At 44.7% G+C, this 20,649-nt stretch overlaps 1 long non-coding RNA gene across 1 annotated transcript in view; it reads left to right on the forward strand.

Annotated features, from left to right (window-relative positions):
* Window positions 1-20,486, forward strand: part of Gm41143 — a 30,638-nt gene extending 10,152 nt beyond the window's left edge. Inside the window, exons 2-3 of the long non-coding RNA XR_874578.1 lie at window positions 17,484-17,691; window positions 20,015-20,486. This is a non-coding gene — a long non-coding RNA (predicted gene, 41143). The remainder of the gene's footprint in view (window positions 1-17,483; window positions 17,692-20,014) is intronic.
* The last annotated feature ends 163 nt before the right edge of the window (window positions 20,487-20,649 follow it).

A 20,649-nucleotide genomic window follows, 5' to 3' on the forward strand; every position in this document is an offset into this window, starting at 1 on the left:
TTATTGGGCGTAACTTCCAGAAGCTTCCATCACATAGGTCATGGGGATTGTCTGCGACAAGTGTCTTTACTTGTTAAGCTACCTTGCCAGGCCCATTTTAGGAACTTTAATTCATGTTTGTTTGTTTAAAGATTTATTTTATGTGAGTACACTGTAGCTGTCTTCAGTCATACCAGAAGAGGGCACCAGATCCCATTACAGATGGTTGTGAGCCACCATGTGGTTGCTAGGAATTGAACTCAGGACCTCTGGAAGAGCAGTCAGTGCTCTTAACTGCTGAGCCATCTCCCCAACCCCCTTCCAAATATTTTTAACTTGTTTTTTTGTTTTTTGTTTTTTTTAAATCTGAGTGTGTGAAAACTGAGCTATTAAAGGCTGCTGTGTAGATCGTTGGGTCTTTGTCCTCAGTTCTTGGCATCTAAACTCCTCCATGCCTCATAGTTTTCTGAGAGATAGACAATGGGAGCACATTTGTTATAATTTGGTTCTTAAACGAAGTTTCTAAAACCCTTGAAGCTACTGAGTGTTAGGTTTCAAACCCAGGCAAAAGGCTAACTGAATTACCTGCTTAACATATCAAATCAGACCTGGATGCCATGTTGTCCCAGAATGCCTCAGTCCTTTCTTACCTGTTACAGGGTGTGGCTGGCATACCATGCCCCCTATCCTAAACTTCTCCAGCTCAGGGGCTGGGATGCCCTTCCCTAGCTGTCCTTCCCTATATAATCCAACATTTGGTTGCCTGGCCTTTTTTGTCTACCTTTCACTCTCCTGGTCTCAGGCTCTCTCCTCTCCCCTCTCCTCACGTGGCCCAGCTCAGGGTCCTGCTCACTCTGGACTCTCCTAGATGACTCTGCCCCTGACTATGCTTTATCTACAATAAACCTCCTCCACCAGACCTAGGAGCAGCCATGTCCTCCTTGTTGCTTCTCCGGTTCACTTTCTGGGGATGATGCTATCCTACCAACTCCCTTTGGCTCACACCTGAGTGTATTCTAATGAGACAACTCATGACATGGTATGATACCATTGGGCTGGGTTACAGAAAGACCCAGTGCTTAGAGAATGACAGGGTTGGAAGTTGCAGCCCATTCAACCCTAGGAAGTAGGAGGTGGGACCTGGAGCTCAAACTGGGTTAAAACTTTTGGATATGAGAAAGCTTAGTTTCTAGGCTGGCCCTAGGAGGGCTGCCCACCCTGAGTCAGCAGGACAAGAGTTCAAATGCTTGCTGGGCTGTGGTGGCACATATCTTTAATACCAGTACTCAGGAGGCAGAGGAAGGTGTATCTCTGTGAGTTCGAGGCCAGCCTGGTATACAGAATGAGTTCCAGGGCATCTAGGCTACACAGAGAAATCCTGTCTCGAAACAATAACAACAACAGAGGAGTTTGAATGCTCTGGAACCTTCCACACATTGCTCCATGTCGTGGCTTGACTATGAAAGTCACACCCTCCTCCCCAGCTCCTGTGTGAAATGCTTGATCCCCATTTGGCCATGCTGTCTGGGGAAGTAGTAAGACTGCGGGAGAGTGGGCCCATCTGGAGGAAGGTGACTGGGGACATGTCTTTGGAGGCTGTGACGTGTTCTCTGCCATTTCTCTCTGCTTCCTATCTGCCATCGGTGAGCAGCCCTGACACATACTCCTGCTATTACAATGTCGTCAGGCTTGGCGGTAAGTACCCTTGCTATGTCATCCCAAGGGAAGAGGGCTGCACTTTATGGCTTCTCTTTGGCATATCCGAATTGCCAACAGGACCATTCTTGGTGTCATTATTAAGTAAAATAAAACCTCGTTAGGCACAGCAGCTGTGGCTCCATGAAGGCGAAGCTGAAGGTCTAGAATAAGATCACTACTGAAAATTTGAGCCAAGGTTGAAGCAAGCTTTAATTAAATACTTGCCAGGAGGATGTAGTCTGGCCAGGACCGTTCTAGTGTCACCAAGAAATGGCCACGAGCCATGTTTTGCAGAGGCTTAAAAAGCAAACCCACGGATTTCCATATTTTTCATCAGGTCCAATCAGGGCAAGAGAAGATCCAGACTCACTTCCTGCCTGCGTAACCCACCCCTTCCACCCACACCCAATCAGGGGCAAGTGTACCTCCTGACATATTTCCTGCTCATACCCCCCCCCCATCTCCATGTGATCACAGCTGGTGTCGTTGGGTCAAGTAAACACATTTAGGGGAGTGAGAACGTGTGTTAGTTATCTCCTATTAACATCAGCCTTCAACATTTCAGGGAGTACTTGCCCTTGGGCAAGGGGCTTGCAAGCTAGAGAGAGTTCTGTTTCATGGACCTCTTAGGCACAGAGAAACTTAAATCATAACTTTGGCTCTCACAGTTGATTAGCTGATTCACTCCCAGGGCAGAATCAGGTGCCATTGGCAGACACTATCATGCAGATGATATACTGATAGTATATTATAGTATCAGTCAGGGTGTGATTTAAAGTTTATAGATTGCTTATGTTTAGAATGTTCTGTTTAATATTCTTGACCTTGATTAACCATAAATTTGTTTGTCACAGGGTGACATTTAGTCTTGGCTGACCTCAAACTCATTACCACTTTAGTCAAAGATGACTTTGGTCTTCCTTTTTCAACATTCTGAAAGGCAGAAACCTCAGGGAAACCTCTGCCTCCATCAGGAAAGTGAAACAACTGTTGGGGGTGGGGCACTTGTAATCCCAGCGCTCCAGGCACAGAAGCAGGAGATTGCAAGCATGGGACAAGCCTGAGCTCCGTTGTACAATACCATCTCAAAAATATTGAACTTGCTAAATAATAAAAACAAACACAAATAAAGCAAGCTGACCGTGATGGCACACACCTGTAACCCTGTATTAGTCAGGGTTCTCTAGAGTCACAGACCTTATGGACAGTCTCTAGATAGTAAAGGAATTTATTGATGACTTACAGTCGGCAGCCCAATTCCTAACAATGGTTCAGTCGCAGCTGTGAATGGAAGTCCAAGGATCTAGCAGTTACTCAGTCTCACGCAGCAAGCAGGCAAAGGAGCAAGAGCTAGACTCCCTTCTTCCAATGTCCTTATATTGTCTCCAGCAGAAGGTGTAGCCCAGATTAAAGGTGTGTTCCACCACACCTTTAATCCCAGATGAAAGGTGTAGCCCAGATTAAAGGTGTGGTTCTTAAACTCGGAGATTCAATCTTCTGGAATCCATAGTCACTATGGCTCAAGATCTCCAAACCAAGATCCAGATAAGGATCTCCAAACCAAGATCCAGATAAGGATCTCCAAACCAAGATCCAGATAAAGATCTCCAAGCCTCCAGATAAGGGTCACTTGTGAGCCTTCCAATTCTGGATTGTAGTTCATTCCAAATATAGTCAAGTGGACAACCAGGAATAGCCACTACAAACCCCAACCTTCCAGAAGGTGGAAAAAGGAAGATCAGGAGTTCAAGGCCAGTCGACTGCAGTAGTGAGTTTGAGGTCAGCCAGGACTAACTGACACCTGTGAGAAACAAAGGAAGGCAGGTGTATCCTGATACACTTGTGCCTCTCATCCCAGCCCTTGGGAGGACCAGGAGTGCTGCAATTTTGAGGCCTCATCTACATAGAGCATTCTAGAGCAAAGTCCTGAGACCTTTCGGTATCTATACTCTGTCTGAATGTGTGTGTAAATTTAAGAAAGAAAGTGAAAAGACAGCAAGTCACACAGGACAGAAGAACATGGCGGCTGAGGGTGACAAAGCTCCCAGCCGAGGGAGGACACAGGATTGGCAGGAGTAAGGCCTGAAGCTCGTGGGCAGAGGCCCGTGGCATCAGCTGCAGACTGTTTTCAGTGAGAGTAAGCAGGTTCCACTTTTAGCTTAGGTTTTCCCTAGTCTGAGACAAAGACTCAGGTGCATGACTCAGGAGCTCTTGCAAGGATCAAGGTGATAAGGGGGGGAGTCAGACCTGAGATGGGAGAACCACGGGAAATGACTGGGTGGCGTTGATGTCAGCAACTGCATAGTCTATTGCATAGTCTCTCAGAACTGCCTCCTTGTACCCGAAGACTCCAAACTCCCCTAAGATTACTTTTCCTTCACAGGTATTAGAGATTCTGATCTATATAACCGAGACTCTTTTAGGCCTGATTCATAACTCAGATTCCGTTTCATCAACAGCCAGCTCTTACTTGGTAGTCATGGGTAGCAGCTCTCATGGGGTCCACAGAATAAGAGAAGTCTCATTTAGCAAACACAGGGCAGGTTAGGTCATGCCCAATCTACACAATGTAGCTTTTGTTATATTGATTGTATTAACGCCAAAACTGAGGCTCTCAAACTTAAGAAACTTGGTCAAGATCACAAAAGAAGTAAATAGCAGATCTGGTTTCAAATTCAGGTCTGAAGGAAAAAAAATTAAAAACTCAAAAAGCAACCTCCAAAACCAAGTCTCTTTTGTTGTTGTTGAGTTGTGTTTTTCTGAGACAGGGTTTCTCTGTGTAGCCCTAGCTGTCCTTGAACTCACTCTGTAGACCAGGCTGGCCTCAAACTCAGAGATCCTCCTGCCTCTGCCTCCCAAGTGCTGGGATTAAAAGCTAGCACTAAAGGTGTGAGCCACCACCAGCTGGCCCAAACCAAGACGCTTTATCATGATGCCTCTTAGAAGAAAGGATTAAGATCCTTAAATCCCTCCTCAACCTATATACTTTATTTTATTCTTAAGTAGGTCATGTAATCACTTAGTACATAAGTCAATAGCTGTACGCTGGTGGAAGCTGGGTGTGGCAATGCAGTCTTCAGAGGCTGAGGGCAGAGGAGGGCTACCAGCTCCAGGCCAGCCTGACTGCATAGCGGGACCCAGTCTCAAACAAGACAACCAAAAATAGGTCCTGAGGTGATGGCTCAGCCAGTAAGAGCTTGTTGCTGCAGGCACAGCAACCTTCCTTTCAGATCTCCAGATGTGGTCCTATAGCCCCAACCGGGGGGGGGTGGGGGGGTGGGGGCAGCATGATGGAAGAGAAAGGCAGACACTGGTGGATTGTTAAGGCTTGCTGATCTCCAGCCTAGCTCCAGCTTCTATGAGACTCCAGAAAATGGTGGGAAAGTGGTAGAATCGTCACGACGTGCCAGAGGGCAAGAGACAAACAGCACAAAAATCCAAATAGGCACAAGCACTACGAACTACCCTCCCTCCCACAGAACCCTCCAATCCAAAGAGCATTCAGTAAGAACGGGTCCCCCTCCCCTTCCTTCCTCCCTCATCCTCTCCCCAGTTCCTTTTGAGAAGGCTGATTCCATGACAGACTTCACCTTGGCAGTTAAAGAGACTAGGCCTAAAAACTGGGCAATCCAGGCAAGTCAATTACAAATAGAAAGATTCCCAGGCTCGAGCCTTCACATCCAGGTAATGGAATGTCCCAGCCACCTGGCCTGAAGCAAGGACCATGGGTCAGCAGCAGTTTCCAGACTTCCTCAGCTTCTTCCTCAGTAACAGTTCCCAGATCTTCCCAGAAAGTTTCCAGCCCCCACACCCTGTAAGGGAATGTTCATGTTTGTAGAGATGGACTCAACAGATTAACATAGAGATCATACCCCGGAATTCCCTAATGTGCCTAATCAGGCCTGCAAGCTCCCTTGGGGGTCTCTTTCTATCTTGATAATGGGAGACCCCAGCATGCTGGACTTCTGCAGGATGAAATATTCTTTGTGTTTGCATACTATTTGAGACTGGGATATCATTCCTTGGTAAGTCATGGACCCTTACATTTGGGGGCTCTTGTCTGGGATCTTCTGGAGACCCCTGACCCGAACAGTGCAGGGTTTTTCCGATTGGTAAGACTGGGTGCCCGGTTGTCTTTTGTTCTGTCCATCTCCGTGTTTCTGGTTTGGGTTTAATCTGGAGGCTGAGAGGGACAAAGCAGACAAGTATTTTGTCACCTGGCCAGGGGCAACTGAGGATGCTCTCAACCCTATACGAGGAGCTGGAGAGCTTGCTAGTTCTCAACTGAACTGGCTGTGGGTCTATGGGGCTCCCACGCATAAGGAGGAAGACCATCTGAGACAGCCTTTCTGTTTGTTTTTATTTTCCTGGGGATGTCCTTCTGTGTCTGTCTGTCTGTCTGTGCTGTGCTGTTTGTGCTTTTTGTCCTCTCGTACAATTTACTCTGCGTTTACATACTATTTGAATCTAGGTTATCATTCTTCATCGAATCATCGACCCTAACACTTTCTCCTCTCCCCTTTGTTGCTAAAACATAACCCCACACCCTGTGCCTACTGGGTGAGTGGTCTAACACTCCGTGTTCCCAGGCTAAAATCCTACACTGTGCCCAACAGTCACCAGACTCCTTTCTTCAGGTCGCACTAATATTTCTCCCCGCTTCTCTCCCAAAACGTTTCTGTTAGGTACAAATACTGTTTTCTTAACAGAAATGTACACATGTACTGGCTCCTCCTCAGTTTTGTTTCCTGCACTCAATGTATGGAGGTAGCTTGGGCTCTCCACCAAAAGTCTTCCCTTCCTTGTGTTCTTGCATGGCCTTGCTCTCTTCAGTCATAGTGTTTAGGTGTGTTGTTTGGCTCCCAAGTTCCAGGCTGAGAAGATAGCTGCAGACATGCCTGGCAGGTCCAGACTCTGTTCTCCAAAAGTCCCAGTGCTCAGGTCTCTGTTTCAATGTACAGTCCTTGACTGTATTCAGACTGTTCTAAACCATCCATAAGTCTAGTTGGATCTGACACCCTCCTCTGACCTCTCTAGGCATCAAGCATGCATGTGGTGCACAGACATACACAAAGACAAAACACCTATTCACACATAATATGAAAATAAATGTTTCTTTTAAAAAAATTATTGAGGGCAGAGACCCCATTTCCCCTCACTGAGCTGACGCAAGGTGGGTTAGTAGGTAGTTGTCTTAGGGCTTACATTGCTGTGAAGAGACACCATGGCCCAGGCAAGTCTTATATTGGAATAACATTTAATTAGGACTGGCTTATAGTGTCAGAGCTTCAGTCCACTATCATCATGGCATGGCAGCATCCAGGTACACATGATGGTGGAGGAGGAGCTGAGAGTTCTGCATCTTGATCTAACTGCAGCCAGGAGAGGACTGACTTCTAGGCAGTTCCGAGAAGGGTCTCAAAGCCCACCACCACAGTGGCACACTTCCTCCCACAAGGCCACACTTCATCATAGTGCCCCTCCCTGGGCCAATCATATTCAAATCACCACAGTAGCAAATGACAAAAAAAAATAAATAAATTTAATTATCCTGCTGTTTCCTTGTGCACCGACAGGGACCCCTGCAATTGGAATGACCGACACACTCCTCTCTCAGCCTCTCAGTTAAAGGAGGTGAGAGAAGCCCGCTTCATAGAACTCTCTTTTTTTTATTAGATATTTCCTTTATTGACATTTCAATTGTTATCCCCTTTCCTATTTTCCTCTCCAAAATTCCCCTATCCTCTCCCACCTCGCCCTGCTCTTCAACCCACCCACTCCTGCTTCCTGGCTCTGGCATTTCCTTATACTGGGGCATAGAACCTTCACAAGACCAAGGGCCTTTTCTCCCATTGATAACCAACTAGGCCATCCTCTGCTACCTCTGCAGATAGAGCCACGGGTCCCTCTGTGTGTTTTCTTTAATTGGTGGCTTAGTCCCAGGGAGCTCTGGGGGTACTGGTTAGTTCATATTGTTGTTCCTCCTAGGGGGATGCAAACCCCTTCAGCTCCTTGGGTACTTTCTCTAGCTCCTTTATTGGGGACTCTGTGCTCCGTCCAATGGATGACTGTGAACATCCACTTATGTATTTGCCAGGCACTGGCAGAGCCTCTCAGGAGAGAGCTATATCAGGCTCCTGTCAGCAAAATCTTGTTGGCATCTGCAATAGTGTCTGGGTTTGGTGGCTGTTTATGGGATGGATCCCTAGGTGGGGCAATCTCTAGATGGTCATTCCTTCAGTCTCTACTCCACACTTTGTCTCTGTAACTCCTTCCATGGGTATTTTGTTCCCCCTTCTAAGAAGGATTGAAGTATCCACACTTTGGTCTTCCTTCTTCTTGAGTTTCATGTGTTTTGCAAATTGTATCTTGGTTACTCTGAGCTTCTGAGCTAATATCCATTTATCAGTGAGTGCATATCAAGTGAGTTCTTTTGTGATTGGGTTACCTCACTCAGGATGATATCGTCCAGATACATCCATTTGTCTAAGAATTTCATAAATTCATTGTTTTTAATTGCTGCATAGTACTCCATTGTGTAAATGTACCACATTTTCTGTATCTATTCCTCTGTTGAGGGGCATCTGGGTTCTTTCCAGCTTCTGGCTATTATAGATAAGGCTGATATGAACATAGTGGAGCATGTGTCCAAGTTGCTCTTCAAGTTGGAGCATCTTCTGGGTCTATGCCCAGGAGAGGTATTGCTGGATCTTCCAGTAGTACTATGTCCAGTTTTCTGAGGAACTGGCAAACTGATTTCCAGAGTGATTGATTGTACCTGCAGTCCCACCAACAATGAAGGAGTGTCCCTCTTTCTCCACATCCTCACCAGCATCTACTATCCTCATTCTCCTGATTCAAAAGTGTAGCTACTTTTGAAGACTGCAAGACAGATGCAGATATCAAATATCAACTGCCCATTCTAGATGCAAGTTATTTCATTGCATTTTATGTATTTATTTTGTGTGTATATGCACAAGCATACATGTGTCATACATGTGGAGATCAGAAGACAGCATGGGGACTGGGTCTCTCCATTTACCATGCAGGTCCTCCAGATTGGAGCTCACATTCTTAGGGTGGCGACAGCTATCTTTACCTGCTGAGCCAGCGCACTTGCTCCAGATACAAATTATTAAACACTTTTTTAAAGAAAATATTGGGCACAGCATCCTAAGTCTTTAATCTGAGCACTCAAAAGGCAGAGGCAGTCATGTCTCCATGAAATCAAGACCAGCCAAAGATACATAGGCCTTATCTCAAAGATATATGAAGCCCTATCTCAAAAAGTCAATAAGTAAATAAATAAAGTGGAATAAAAATGGAAAAAAGACAACTCTTCCATTGTCTTTTCTGTCTCCCTTTTTGTTTTGTTTTTGTTTTTTTGCTTTTTTGTTTTTTTGTTTTTTTTTTTTTGAGACAGGGTTTCTCTGTGTAGCCCTGACTGTCCTGGAACTCACTTTGTAGACCAGGCTGACCTCAAATTCAGAAATCCACCTGCCTCTGCCTCCCAAGTGCTGGGATTAAAGGTGTGCACCACCACCGCCCGGCTTCTGTTTCCTTTTATTTTTCTTGCTGTAATAGTAACACAAAGAAAGGACTTCTTCCTGAGTAGCCTGGCCTGCAAGGTGAAGTCTAAGAGAGGGAGAGTGGACATGAGCATCCGCAACTACGACACACAGTCCACTTTTGCCCATCCCAAACATTTCATGTGACTGAAGTGATTCCTTTGATGTTGTTGTTCTGGGGTGTTTGCTTGTTTGGTTGGTTTTTGTTTTGTTGTTGTTGTTGTTTTGTTTTTGAGACAGGGTCTTATGAATTCCAGACTGACCTCAAACTCATTTTATAGGCAAAGTGACCTTGAACTTATGCTCCTTTTTTCTCCATCTCCAGAGTAGTAGGATTACAGACATGTGTCAGCACACCTGGTTTTATGTGATGCTGAGAATTGAATCCAAGACCTTGTCCATCCTTGGCAAGTGCTCCACAACCAACCTGAACCACACCTTCAATCTGCTCCCCCAAGTCCATTTCCTCTTCCTCTGCTTCCTCCTCCTCTTCCTCTTCTTCCTCTTCTTCCTTTTCCTCCTCTTCCTTCTTCTTTCTCTTACTCTTCTTCCTCCTCCTCTTCTTCTCCATGCAAATTTTCTTCTTCATGCAAAATTTTCTGACAAAGATTGTGGTCTTATGATGCTAATGTCTAGTAATGAACACTCCAGTTATATTTTTAACCACTGAGTAGGCACCCGAATTCCCTCAGATTAGTAAAACACAGACCTGGTACTCAATCCCAGAGTTGCTGATTCAGTGGGATGAAGTCTAAACATATATATTTCTGATAAATTCTTACACAAAGCTGACAGTGTTCTAGGACAGGCTTGAGGAAGCACTGTTCAGACGATGGTAGCTTCCTATGTCCTTGTGGGAGGGAGAGCATAGTGCAGAAACTTTTAAGAGCAATCAGGAATGGCAGTCTCCTATTTTTTATCTTTTTGGGGGGACGTGAGGGGGGTGGGGAGGAGCAGTGTCTCATCCAGCCCAGGCTAGCTTCAAAGTTGCTATGGCTGCCATCGCCTTGAATGCCCGATCTTCTTGCCTCCTTCTCTCTAACGCTGAGATCAATGGCACTGATAAACACTAACAGGGAATTTGTATAACACACGACTAGAGAGAATGTCTGTGGCTGGTTATTTGTTTATGGGGGTTGTGTTTATTTTTTGAGACCGCGTTTTGTTTCACGCAGACCAGACTGACTTCAAACTTAGTATGTAGTCCGGCATGATCTTGAACTCCCAGCATGCCTCCTGCTCCACCTTCTCACTTGAGATTTCAGGTCTGTGCCACTCCACAAACCGCAGGAAATGGTCTTTAACATAGCCTCATCCAGAAGGTTTCAAACACTTGGGTAAGACTTTCTGGGTTCTGACCTAGAATCTATTCTTTAATAGTAGATGTTTCATTTAGATTTTAAAAAGTTTTTGTTTGTTTGTTTTGTTTTGTTTTGTTTTCTCAAGATAGGGTTTCTCTGTATATCAGCCCTAGTTGTCCTGGAACTTACTTTGTACACCAGGCTGACCTCGAACTTACAGAAGTCCGCCTGCCTCTGCCTCCCAAGTGCTGTGACTAAAAGCATGTGCCACCATTCCAGGCATTTTTACAAGTATTTTTATTTTATTTTTTTATTTTTTTGGTTTTTCGAGACAGGGTTTCTCTGTATAGCTCTGACTGTCTTGGAACTCACTTTGTAGACCAGGCTGGCCTCGAACTCAGAAATCAGCCTGCCTCTGCCTCCCGAGTGCTGGGATTAAAGGCGTGCGCCACCACGCCTGGCGTACAAGTATTTTTATTTACATGTTTGCATACATATCTGTGTGAGTGTATGCCGGGCGTGTGTGTGTGTGTGTGTGTGTGTGTGTGTGTGTGTGTGTGTGTGTGTGTGTGTGTGGTGTATGTGGCGTGCAGGGGGTAGGAGTCTGCAGAGAGCAGAGGAGGAGGACAGGTTCCCTGGAGCTGGAGTTACAGGTAGTTGTGAGCTCCTGATATGGGTGCTGGGAATTGAACTGGGTCCTCTGGAAGGACAGCACTGAGTCACCTCCACAGCTCATCATTTAAGACTTTAAATAAAGAAGACATCTTGTTGTCCCTTTCCCAACTCAAGCATAAAATATACTTTGGGTCCACCTACTTTTCTTTTTTTTTTTTTGTTTTTTGTTTTTTTTTTTTTCGAGACAGGGTTTCTCTGTGTAGCTCTGGCTGTCCTGGAACTCACTTTGTAGACTAGGCTGGCCTCAAACTCAGAAATCTGCCTGCCTCTACCTCTGCCTCCCAAGTGCTGTGATTAAAGGTGTGAGCCACCACACCCGGCTTCCACCTACTTTTCTACATTGTTCATGCCCCATACTGCTGTGTGTGTGTGTGTGTGTAAAGATAATCTATTTGTTTTAACCTACATTCTTCCATGTGGCTGGTTACCTGTGCTCAGGTACCATGTGTCTGTCTGTCTTCTCACATCTTCCCAGACTGCCCTATACTGCTTTGAATCAAGTGTAATTTCCTACTTGGTGGCATTAATACTTAAGGTGAGCCAAAGTGAAAAAGGAATATAACTATGGAGTTGAGCAGTGTATCTTACGTACTATTAAGTATTAAAGATGCATAATTTTGAGTCAGGTATGGTGACTCGCCCTTACAATCCTAGTGCTTGAAAGGTGGAGAAAGGAGAGTTCCTAATTCAAGGTCATCCTCAGCTACATATCAAGTTTGAGGCCAGCCTGTGCTACATGAGGGCCTGTCTCAAATAAGAAAAAGGTGGCCGGGCATGGTGGCACACGCCTTTAATATCAGCACTCGGGAGGCAGAGGCAGGCAGATTTCTGAGTTCAAGGCCAGCCTGGTCTACAGAGTGAGTTCCAGGACAGCCAGGGATATACAGAGAAACCCTGCCTCGAAAAAAACCAAAAAAAAAAAAAGTGTATGTATATGCATACAGACACATATACATGCGTATTTATATACATATATGCATATATTTAATTCTAAAATATCTTATTTAAATTTTGTCTGTGTGAGGGTGTTAGAGCCCTTGGAACTGTAATTACAGTTGTGAGCTGCCATGTGGATACTGGGAATTGAACCTGGGTCCTCTGGAAGAATGCCAGAGCTCTTAACCACTGAACCATCTCTCCAGCCCCAACATTTAAATTTATATATATAATTTTATTTATACATAAATAACATGTGCAGCCCAGACTCTCCTGACACTTGTGATCGTCCCTCTTCAGCCTCTGAGTGTCATGATTACAGGCTGTGCCACCATGTTTTGGCCACACAGTTGATGTTTAATTCTGTTGCAGACAGCTGGAATTGAGCTTACTATAACAGTGCTGGATTAGCGTTGCTCAGCTTCCCCTACTGACGACTCTCAATGGCCTCGTGAGTTCTCTCTTCAGGTTGTGTAGACTCTGAACCTCTTGAGACCCTCTGCGTGCTCTGAGGATCATATACTCCCGCGCTGGTCAGCTCTTCTGCGCTCAGCCTCACAGAGATCCACTTTAGGACTACAAAGATTGTTACTTAGCCAGAGATTTACATGTCTCCTGTATAGATCTGGGAACTCTTTCTCTGCATAGCTTTATCCTGTCTGGACCTCTGTTTCAGCATGCAGGAAGACACGAAACCCGAGCTATAGATGTGTGACAGTCACACATCAAAGTAACGACTTAATGCCATCAGACTGTACACTGTGGTGCTGGGATCCAGCCTGGCTTCAAATTGGCCTTTCTTCATATCTAGGTAGCTAGTCTTTGGCTTTTAACTTCTGGAACCACAGGCACATGGCACTCTGGCCCCAGAGCCATAAACATTGGGGTTTTGAGCTTAGATCACAAGCTACTGGCACGCAGTGCTTGAAGCCTCCAACACTAAGTGACATGTACCTTGCCTGTTGTAGATTTCTGCCTGAACAGAGTACAAGAATCCTCCGTCAGCTGCTTGTGACATCTCCCCTCAGTAAGCCTGGCTTTTTTCTACCTTAGCACTTGCAACAGGGAGGTCCCCACAGTCCCACAGCTGAAGGTGGAATGATAAGCAGCAGTGTGTGGCAGTATGCAGGGTGAGAGTGTGAACCCCCAGAGTGTGTGGGATGAGAATTGAACCCCCAGAGTATGCGGGGTGAGAATGTGAACCCCCAGAGTGTGTGGGGTGAGAATTGAACCCCCAGAGTATGCGGGGTGAGAATGTGAACCCCCAGAGTGTGTGAGGTGAGAATTGAACCCCCAGAGTATGCAGGGTGAGAGTGTGAACCCCCAGAGTGTGCGGGGTGAGAGTGTGAACCCCCAGCATGTGTGGGGTGAGAATTGAACCCCCAGAGTATGTGGGGTGAGAGTGTGAACCCCCAGAGTGTGTGGGGTGAGAGTGTGAACCCCCAGAGTGTGCAGGGTGAGAATGTGAACCCCCAGGTGAGAATGTGAACTCCTAGAGTATGTGGGGTGAGAATGTGAGCTTCCAATTTCTCTTTTTTTCCTCTCTTTCCCTTCTTTCTTTCTGTTTGCTTTTGTTTTGGTTTTGGTTTTGGTTTTTTGATACAGGGTGTGTAGCTTTGGCTGTCCTGGAACTAGCTCTCCAGTCCAGGCTGTCTTCAACCTTGAATTCACAGGGATGCACCTGCCTCTGCCTCCCAAGTGCTAGGATCAAAGGCATCTATCACCATCAGCACTACCTGGCTTTGAAGTCCTTTTTTTCCCCCTTGAAATTATTTATTTATTTATTTATTTATTTATTTATTTATTTATTTATTTATTTAATGTGCATTGGTGTTTTGTCTGTAAGTATGTCCATGTGAGGATGTCAGATCATCTGGAAATGGAGTTACAGAAAGTTGTGAGCTGCCATGTGCTTGCTGGGAATTGAACTTGGGTCCTCTGGAAGAACAGCCAGTGCTCTTTTTTTTTTTTTTTTTTTTTTTGGTTTTTCGAGACAGGGTTTCTCTGTATAGCCCTGGCTGTCCTGGACCTCACTTTGTAGACCAGGCTGGCCTTGAACTCAGAAATCCGCCTGCCTCTGCCTCCCGAGTGCTGGGATTAAAGGCGTGCGCCACCACGCCCGGCCAACAGCCAGTGCTCTTAATTGCTGAGCCAGTTGTCCAACTCTGAGTTGAGATTCTCCTATAGTGTGTCACGAAAATCATATTTGTGATTTAAGAATCACTCTCCTCAATTGTCTGTCTCTTCTAAAGTACAAATGTGTTTTGTTTTGTTTTGTTTTTTTAATAATCCACAGAAAACTGACTCTCCAAAATCAGAAAACACTTTAGGTCAGTAAATGACAGGAAGGACTACCTTCCCATCACAGAGTATTTACCAACCCGTGTATCAAAACCTGATGAAAGTGTGGATCTGTGACCCCCATTGCAACACTCACCCGCAATGTCTTGCCAGAGATGGGGAGGTTCAAATGTGATCACTGTTTATTTCTGTATCTATGTGATTCTGGGTTTTGAAAATTCCGTGACCCGAGAAAAGACAAGAAAAATTGTCTGGATCCTAAACCCAGTGTTTGGTACTGGTCCTGGCTAGTTTGGTGTCCAGATTTAATACATGCTCTAGCCAAGCAAGACAGATAGGAAACTCTTTTCCCCTTGATGTTCATTTAGAGCCATGTAAAATGTTGAAATAAAATCTGGGACTGAGAGATGAGGAGGGCAGTGAAGCTCTTGCTATGCTAGCACGAGGACCTGAGCTCAGATCTGTAACAACCACGTAGAAGTTGGGGATAGGTGAGCCTGCAATCCCAGCACTGGGAGGCACAGACAGGTGGGCTCCAAGGCCACCTGGGATTGCTAAATACCCCATCTATCTCTAGCCCAATAAGAGACTCTTTTAAACGAACAAACAAACAAACAAACAAATAAGGTGGCAAGTGGTAGAGAAAGATATCTGACCTAATGTCATCACATAGTCTACTTACTTGCAGTCTGGGTCATGCTCACTGCACACACATGCATACACTTGTGCATGCATTCGTACATGCATACATACACTCACGTACATCTGTGTACAATGAACAGGTAGGATGAACATAAACTGAGTTTGTTGTCTTGCACCATGTGGCTTTAGGAAGCTAATTAATTAGCTAATTAGACTTGTTAAACATACCTACCTACTCAAGTGTCTAGAGAAGTCAGTGAGGCTGTCACAAAAACTCAGGTACCTTCCCATCATGCTTGCACACAGTGTCTCCCCAAGACTGGAAAAGGATACCATACCATTGATCCCACAGTTAGTTAGTTCCTAAAACTAGTCAAGGTTTAGTGACTGTAATGGCAGATCACTAAAATCTATCAAAGTATTCAGAGATAGACACCCCACTTTAGCATTTTACATCACAACAAAACCCTCCCCAATCTTCTTGTGACAAACAGGATAGCCATGCACTTTGGAACATTGTAAGTGCCCAGTAGATGAGCGCTTCACCAACAGCATAGTCACCTATAGTGTGTTAATGTAAATGTTAAATCGATCATGATTTTTAAAACATATGTAATACACACTCTCGGGACAATTATTAACATTTAGGTTTGAGCTGGAAATTCAGGCATTGCCTTAGGTGTAACAATGCAGCTTTGAAGGACAATGCACCTCTTATATGAGTCTTGAGGAAGTATTTAGGTGTAACATGTCATGACAATGTTCAACTTCTTTTCAGTGGTTCAGAAATATGGTTAGAAGTGAAACATGATGGTGCACACCTTTACAGGAAGGTGCCTACCAATACTCAAGAGGCAGAGGCAGTCAGATCTCTGTGATTTTGAACCCTGCATGATCTACATAGTGAATTCCAGGGCTGCCAATGCTGTGACGAGAGACCACACCTTAAACAAACAAATGAACAAAGAAACAAACAAAAAAACAACATCAAAACAACAACAACACATGGTTAGATGAAGATTGTTAACCCTAGCTAATAGCTAAATGTAGGTGGGTGGCAGGTTCTGTTCCTTGTGGCTTGTTAATAATGGCTAATAATAGTTATACAGGGGGGTTGGAGAGATGGCTCCGCAGTTAAGAACTCAGGCTGCTCTTCCAAAGGTCCTGAATTTAATTCCCCAACAACAAATGGTGACTCATAACCATCTGTATGCCCTCTTCTGGTGTGCATGAAGACAGAGCACTCATGTACATAAAATAAGTCTTTTTTAAAAAAAAAAGATGTCCTCTGACATCCACACCTATGCTTTGATATGTGTCTATCCTGCCCACCCAACACAATAATAAATAAAAATATTATTTTTAGATAGTTACACAGATTAGATAAATGTAATGGTTTCCAGTACTTGGGACTGAATTTAGGATCTCAGGCGTACTCGACAAGCACCGTGCCTAGACCTGTATCCCCAGCTTGGTCTCCTCCTTTTAACTTTTCTGGGTGTTTAACTTTTTTCAGAATAAAAACTTTGGGAAAGACTTTCATTAGTTTTTTTCTTCCCTGTCAAAAACAAGTTACGGTTATGTAATCCCCCAAAGGGAATCCCTTCCCAAAATATGAATTAGAAATTGGAGACCAAATGAGCTAAATACCTAATAAAAAATGGAAAAAAAAAAAGAAATTGGAGACCATACAAATCTGAGCAGTTTTCAAAGAGATTGTGTTTCTTTTAGATCATTGCTCAAGGGTAAACACAGATCTGAAGCAACACTTCCTGACCTTTGTCATAACAGTTATTGAATGTTTCTTTATCCAAATGCTCCTGGACCTTGTACACTCAAATTTGCCAGAGACACTGGGCCTTCTGATCATCAGCAAGCTTTATCATACGGTCCACACACGTGCTCATAGTATGATACTCTTGGGGGGTCTGTGAGAGCACATCCAGGATGCATTTTCCCCTGAAGAGTTTCCAATTCAGTTGGAAAGCAAACCATTTTGAAATTAAGAAACCCAGAAAGACTTAGAAATATGAACTAAAACAAGAGTTCCAAAAGGGATCATGGGGGGCAGGGGGATCATCACGGGCTAAGAAACCGTGTTCTAATGAAGCTGTGTTCACAGTAACTGGACAGCCACCGATCTCATCTGTGTTCACAGCGACAGCCACCGATCTCATCTGCCTACACACATTGTGATTTTTGTCAAGTCTAAGTAGATTCAGAGCACTGTAACAGCAATTTTCTGTTGCTATTCTCCACATCCCTAATTCAGGCATTCTTTCTCTGAAGCTAAGCCTAGAACACTAAATATCTAAGAGGGAAAATAGTGGCTGGAGGGGCTCAAGAGATGTTCAGAGGTTAAAAGTGCTTGTTGATCTTACAGGAGACTTGAACGTGATTCCCAGCGTGGAGTCTGCTTACTTATACACGCCTGTAACTCCAGCACCAGGGGGTCCGATGCCCTCTTCTGTCCTCCATGGGCACATCTGACTTCTGTACACATGTAATGCCCACAGACACACAAACCAGAGGCTGCAGTTTCATCATGCCTGTCCACAACCCTCTGGATAAAGAGTGTGTCCCAGGATTGGGTAAGTATGACACCTGTGGTATGTGCTGCCTTAGTGATGTCCCTGGTACTCTTAAAGAAGGCTGAAAACAAAAATGACCTTTCTCCCAGACTCAAATAGGTAAAAAGTGGTAGTTGCATGGGAACCAAGAGTTTTTGTGGCCACTATGACTGATACATTGTAAAAGTTTTGCCCATAAATCAAAACAACCCTGAGTTTCCACCTCACACCAGGCAGAATGGCTAAGATCAAAAATTCAGGTGACAGCAGATGCTGGCGAGGATGTGGAGAAAGAGGAACACTCCTCCATTGCTGGTGGGAGTGCAAGCTTGTACAACCACTCTGGAAATCAGTCTGGTGGTTCCTCAGAACATTGGACATAGTACTACTGGAGGATCCTGCAATACCTCTCCTGGGCATATATCCAGAAGATGTCCCAACCGGTAAGAAGGACACATGCTCCACTATGTTCATTGCAGCCTTATTTATAATAGCCAGAAGCTGGAAAGAACCCAGATGCCCCTCAACAGAGGAATGGATACAGAAAATGTGGTACATTTACACAATGGAGTACTACTCAGCTATTAAAAAGAATGAATTTATGAAATTCCTAGGGAAATGGATGGACCTGGAGGATATCATCCTGAGTGAGGTAACCAAATCACAAAAGAACTCACATGATATGCACTCATTGATAAGTGGATATTACCCCCAGAAACTTAGAATACCCAAGATACAATTTGCAAGACACATGAGAATCAAGAAGAAGGAAGACCAATGTGTGAATACTTCATTCCTCCTTAGAATAGGGAACAAAATACACATGGAAGGAGTTACAGAGACAAAGTTTGGAGCTGAGACAGAAGGATAGACCATCCAGAGACTGCCCCACCCAGGGATCCATCCCATAATCAGCTACCAAACGCAGACATTATTGCATATGCCAGCAAGATTTTGCTGACAGGTCCCTGATATAGCTGTCTCTTGTGAGGCTATGCCAGTGCCTGGCAAATACAGAAGTGGATGCTCACAGTCATCTATTGGGTGGAACACAGGGAAGAGCTAGAGAAAGTATCCAAGGAGCTGAAGGGGTCTGCAACCCTATAGGTGGAACAACAATATGAACTAACCAGTACCCCCAGAGCTCATGTCTCTAGCTGCATATGTATAAGAAGATGGCCTAGTCGGCCATCATTGGGAAGAGATCCCCCTTGGTCTTGCAATAAAAAAATTGTAAAAAAAAAAAAAAGGATACACACAGACTTAACACACACACATGCACAATCACAAAGACATACATCCACATCCACAGATATATACAAAAGCATGTACAGACACATAGACTCATATGTATGGATACATATAACATACATATAGGGCTGGTGAGATGGCTCAGTGGGTAAGAGCACCCGACTGCTCTTCCGAAGGTCAGGAGTTCAAATCCCAGCAACCACATGGTGGCTCACAACCATCCATAACGAGATCTGACTGGAGTGTCTGAGGACAGCTACAGTGTAAATATAATAAATAAATAAATAAATAAATAAATAAATAAAAAATAACATACATATAAACATGCACACATATGCATACAGAAACAAAGACACAAAAACAGAAATATAGACACAAACACAGAGACACATACACACATAGGCATACACATATAAACTTGCACATACATATGTTTGTATACAGAGATATAAACAGAGACATAAATGTACACAGTCATATACAGAAACACAAGAGCACACACACACACACACACACACACACACATACACACATGCAAACTTGGACACACACATATGCTATGAGAGCAGTACGTTTCAAAGTGGTATGGAAGGCAAGTTGAAGAATTCTACTAGTTACAGACAATACAATTCAGATTAAAAAAAAGTTTTGCCCATGTATTGGTGCAAGTCTTTAATTCCGGCACTTGGGAAGCTGTAGTAGGTGGGTCTCTGTGAGTGAAGGCCAGTCTGGTTCTTATAGGAAGTTCCAAGACAGCTAGGGCTACACAGAGAAATTCTGTCTCACAAAAACAAGAACAAAAGCAACAACAGATAGCTTTATCCTTGGCTCTCTCTGTGTGTAGTGTCTGTACTTGCGAGAAAGAGACACCATAAATTCCAGCCTAGTCTAGTCTATCTAGCAAATAAGTCTAGCAAATTTCAGGCTAGCCACAACTACATAGCAAGACCTTGTATCAAAAAACATGACAATAGATACAGCCTATATGAGCCGGGATACAGCCCTGTGGTAGAGTGTTTGCCTAGCATGCAGAAAGCCCTAAATCCAATCCCAGTATCTCACATATACACACAAATTCTATTTTATATGACAGAGCTATTAAAACCCTGACATTCTGGAGATGACCCTTGCCTGCCACCACCAAGCGTGGGTAGAGCAGAAGATACCCGGAGACGTGAGTGCCACTAAGAAGAGCAGGTGAGTGGTGGAGAGATGGGAGAGGAGGAGAAGCAGAAGGATGTGGGCACAGTGAGGAGAGGCGGGATGGAGACTGGATGGAAGTGAGGAACAGCCTGATGTGAGTAGCCTGCTCTCTCATGTGACACCATGGTGAAGTCCCAGCCTGTGGGTCCGTGGCACTGCAGCAACAGGGGTCTGTGTTGATGAACATGACCCACCAAAGGCCATGCAGACATCCCTGGTCTGGGTTGCAGCCTGGGGCCATATAGATGTCCGAGGGCGCTGCAAGACTGGCCCCGCCCCTCATCTGGACAGTGCTGGAGAACTGGCCCTAGGGGTGTGGGTGCAGGAGAGCTCATGAGCTGACCAACTCAGCTGCCACCCAGGCCCAGACCCAGGGCTTTGAGTTGGTTCACCCCAACATCTACCCCATCCATGAACTGCTGGAGCACTTGAAGGGGCTGGTCCTGCAGATCCCAAGCTACAGGATCTCCATGACACAGGACAACAACAGGCTATCAGTGAGGAGTCCCAGTGAGGATCCAGTAT

This window comes from Mus musculus, chromosome 14, assembly GCF_000001635.26.
Source record: "Mus musculus strain C57BL/6J chromosome 14, GRCm38.p6 C57BL/6J".
Classification (NCBI taxonomy): Eukaryota; Metazoa; Chordata; class Mammalia; order Rodentia; family Muridae; genus Mus; species Mus musculus.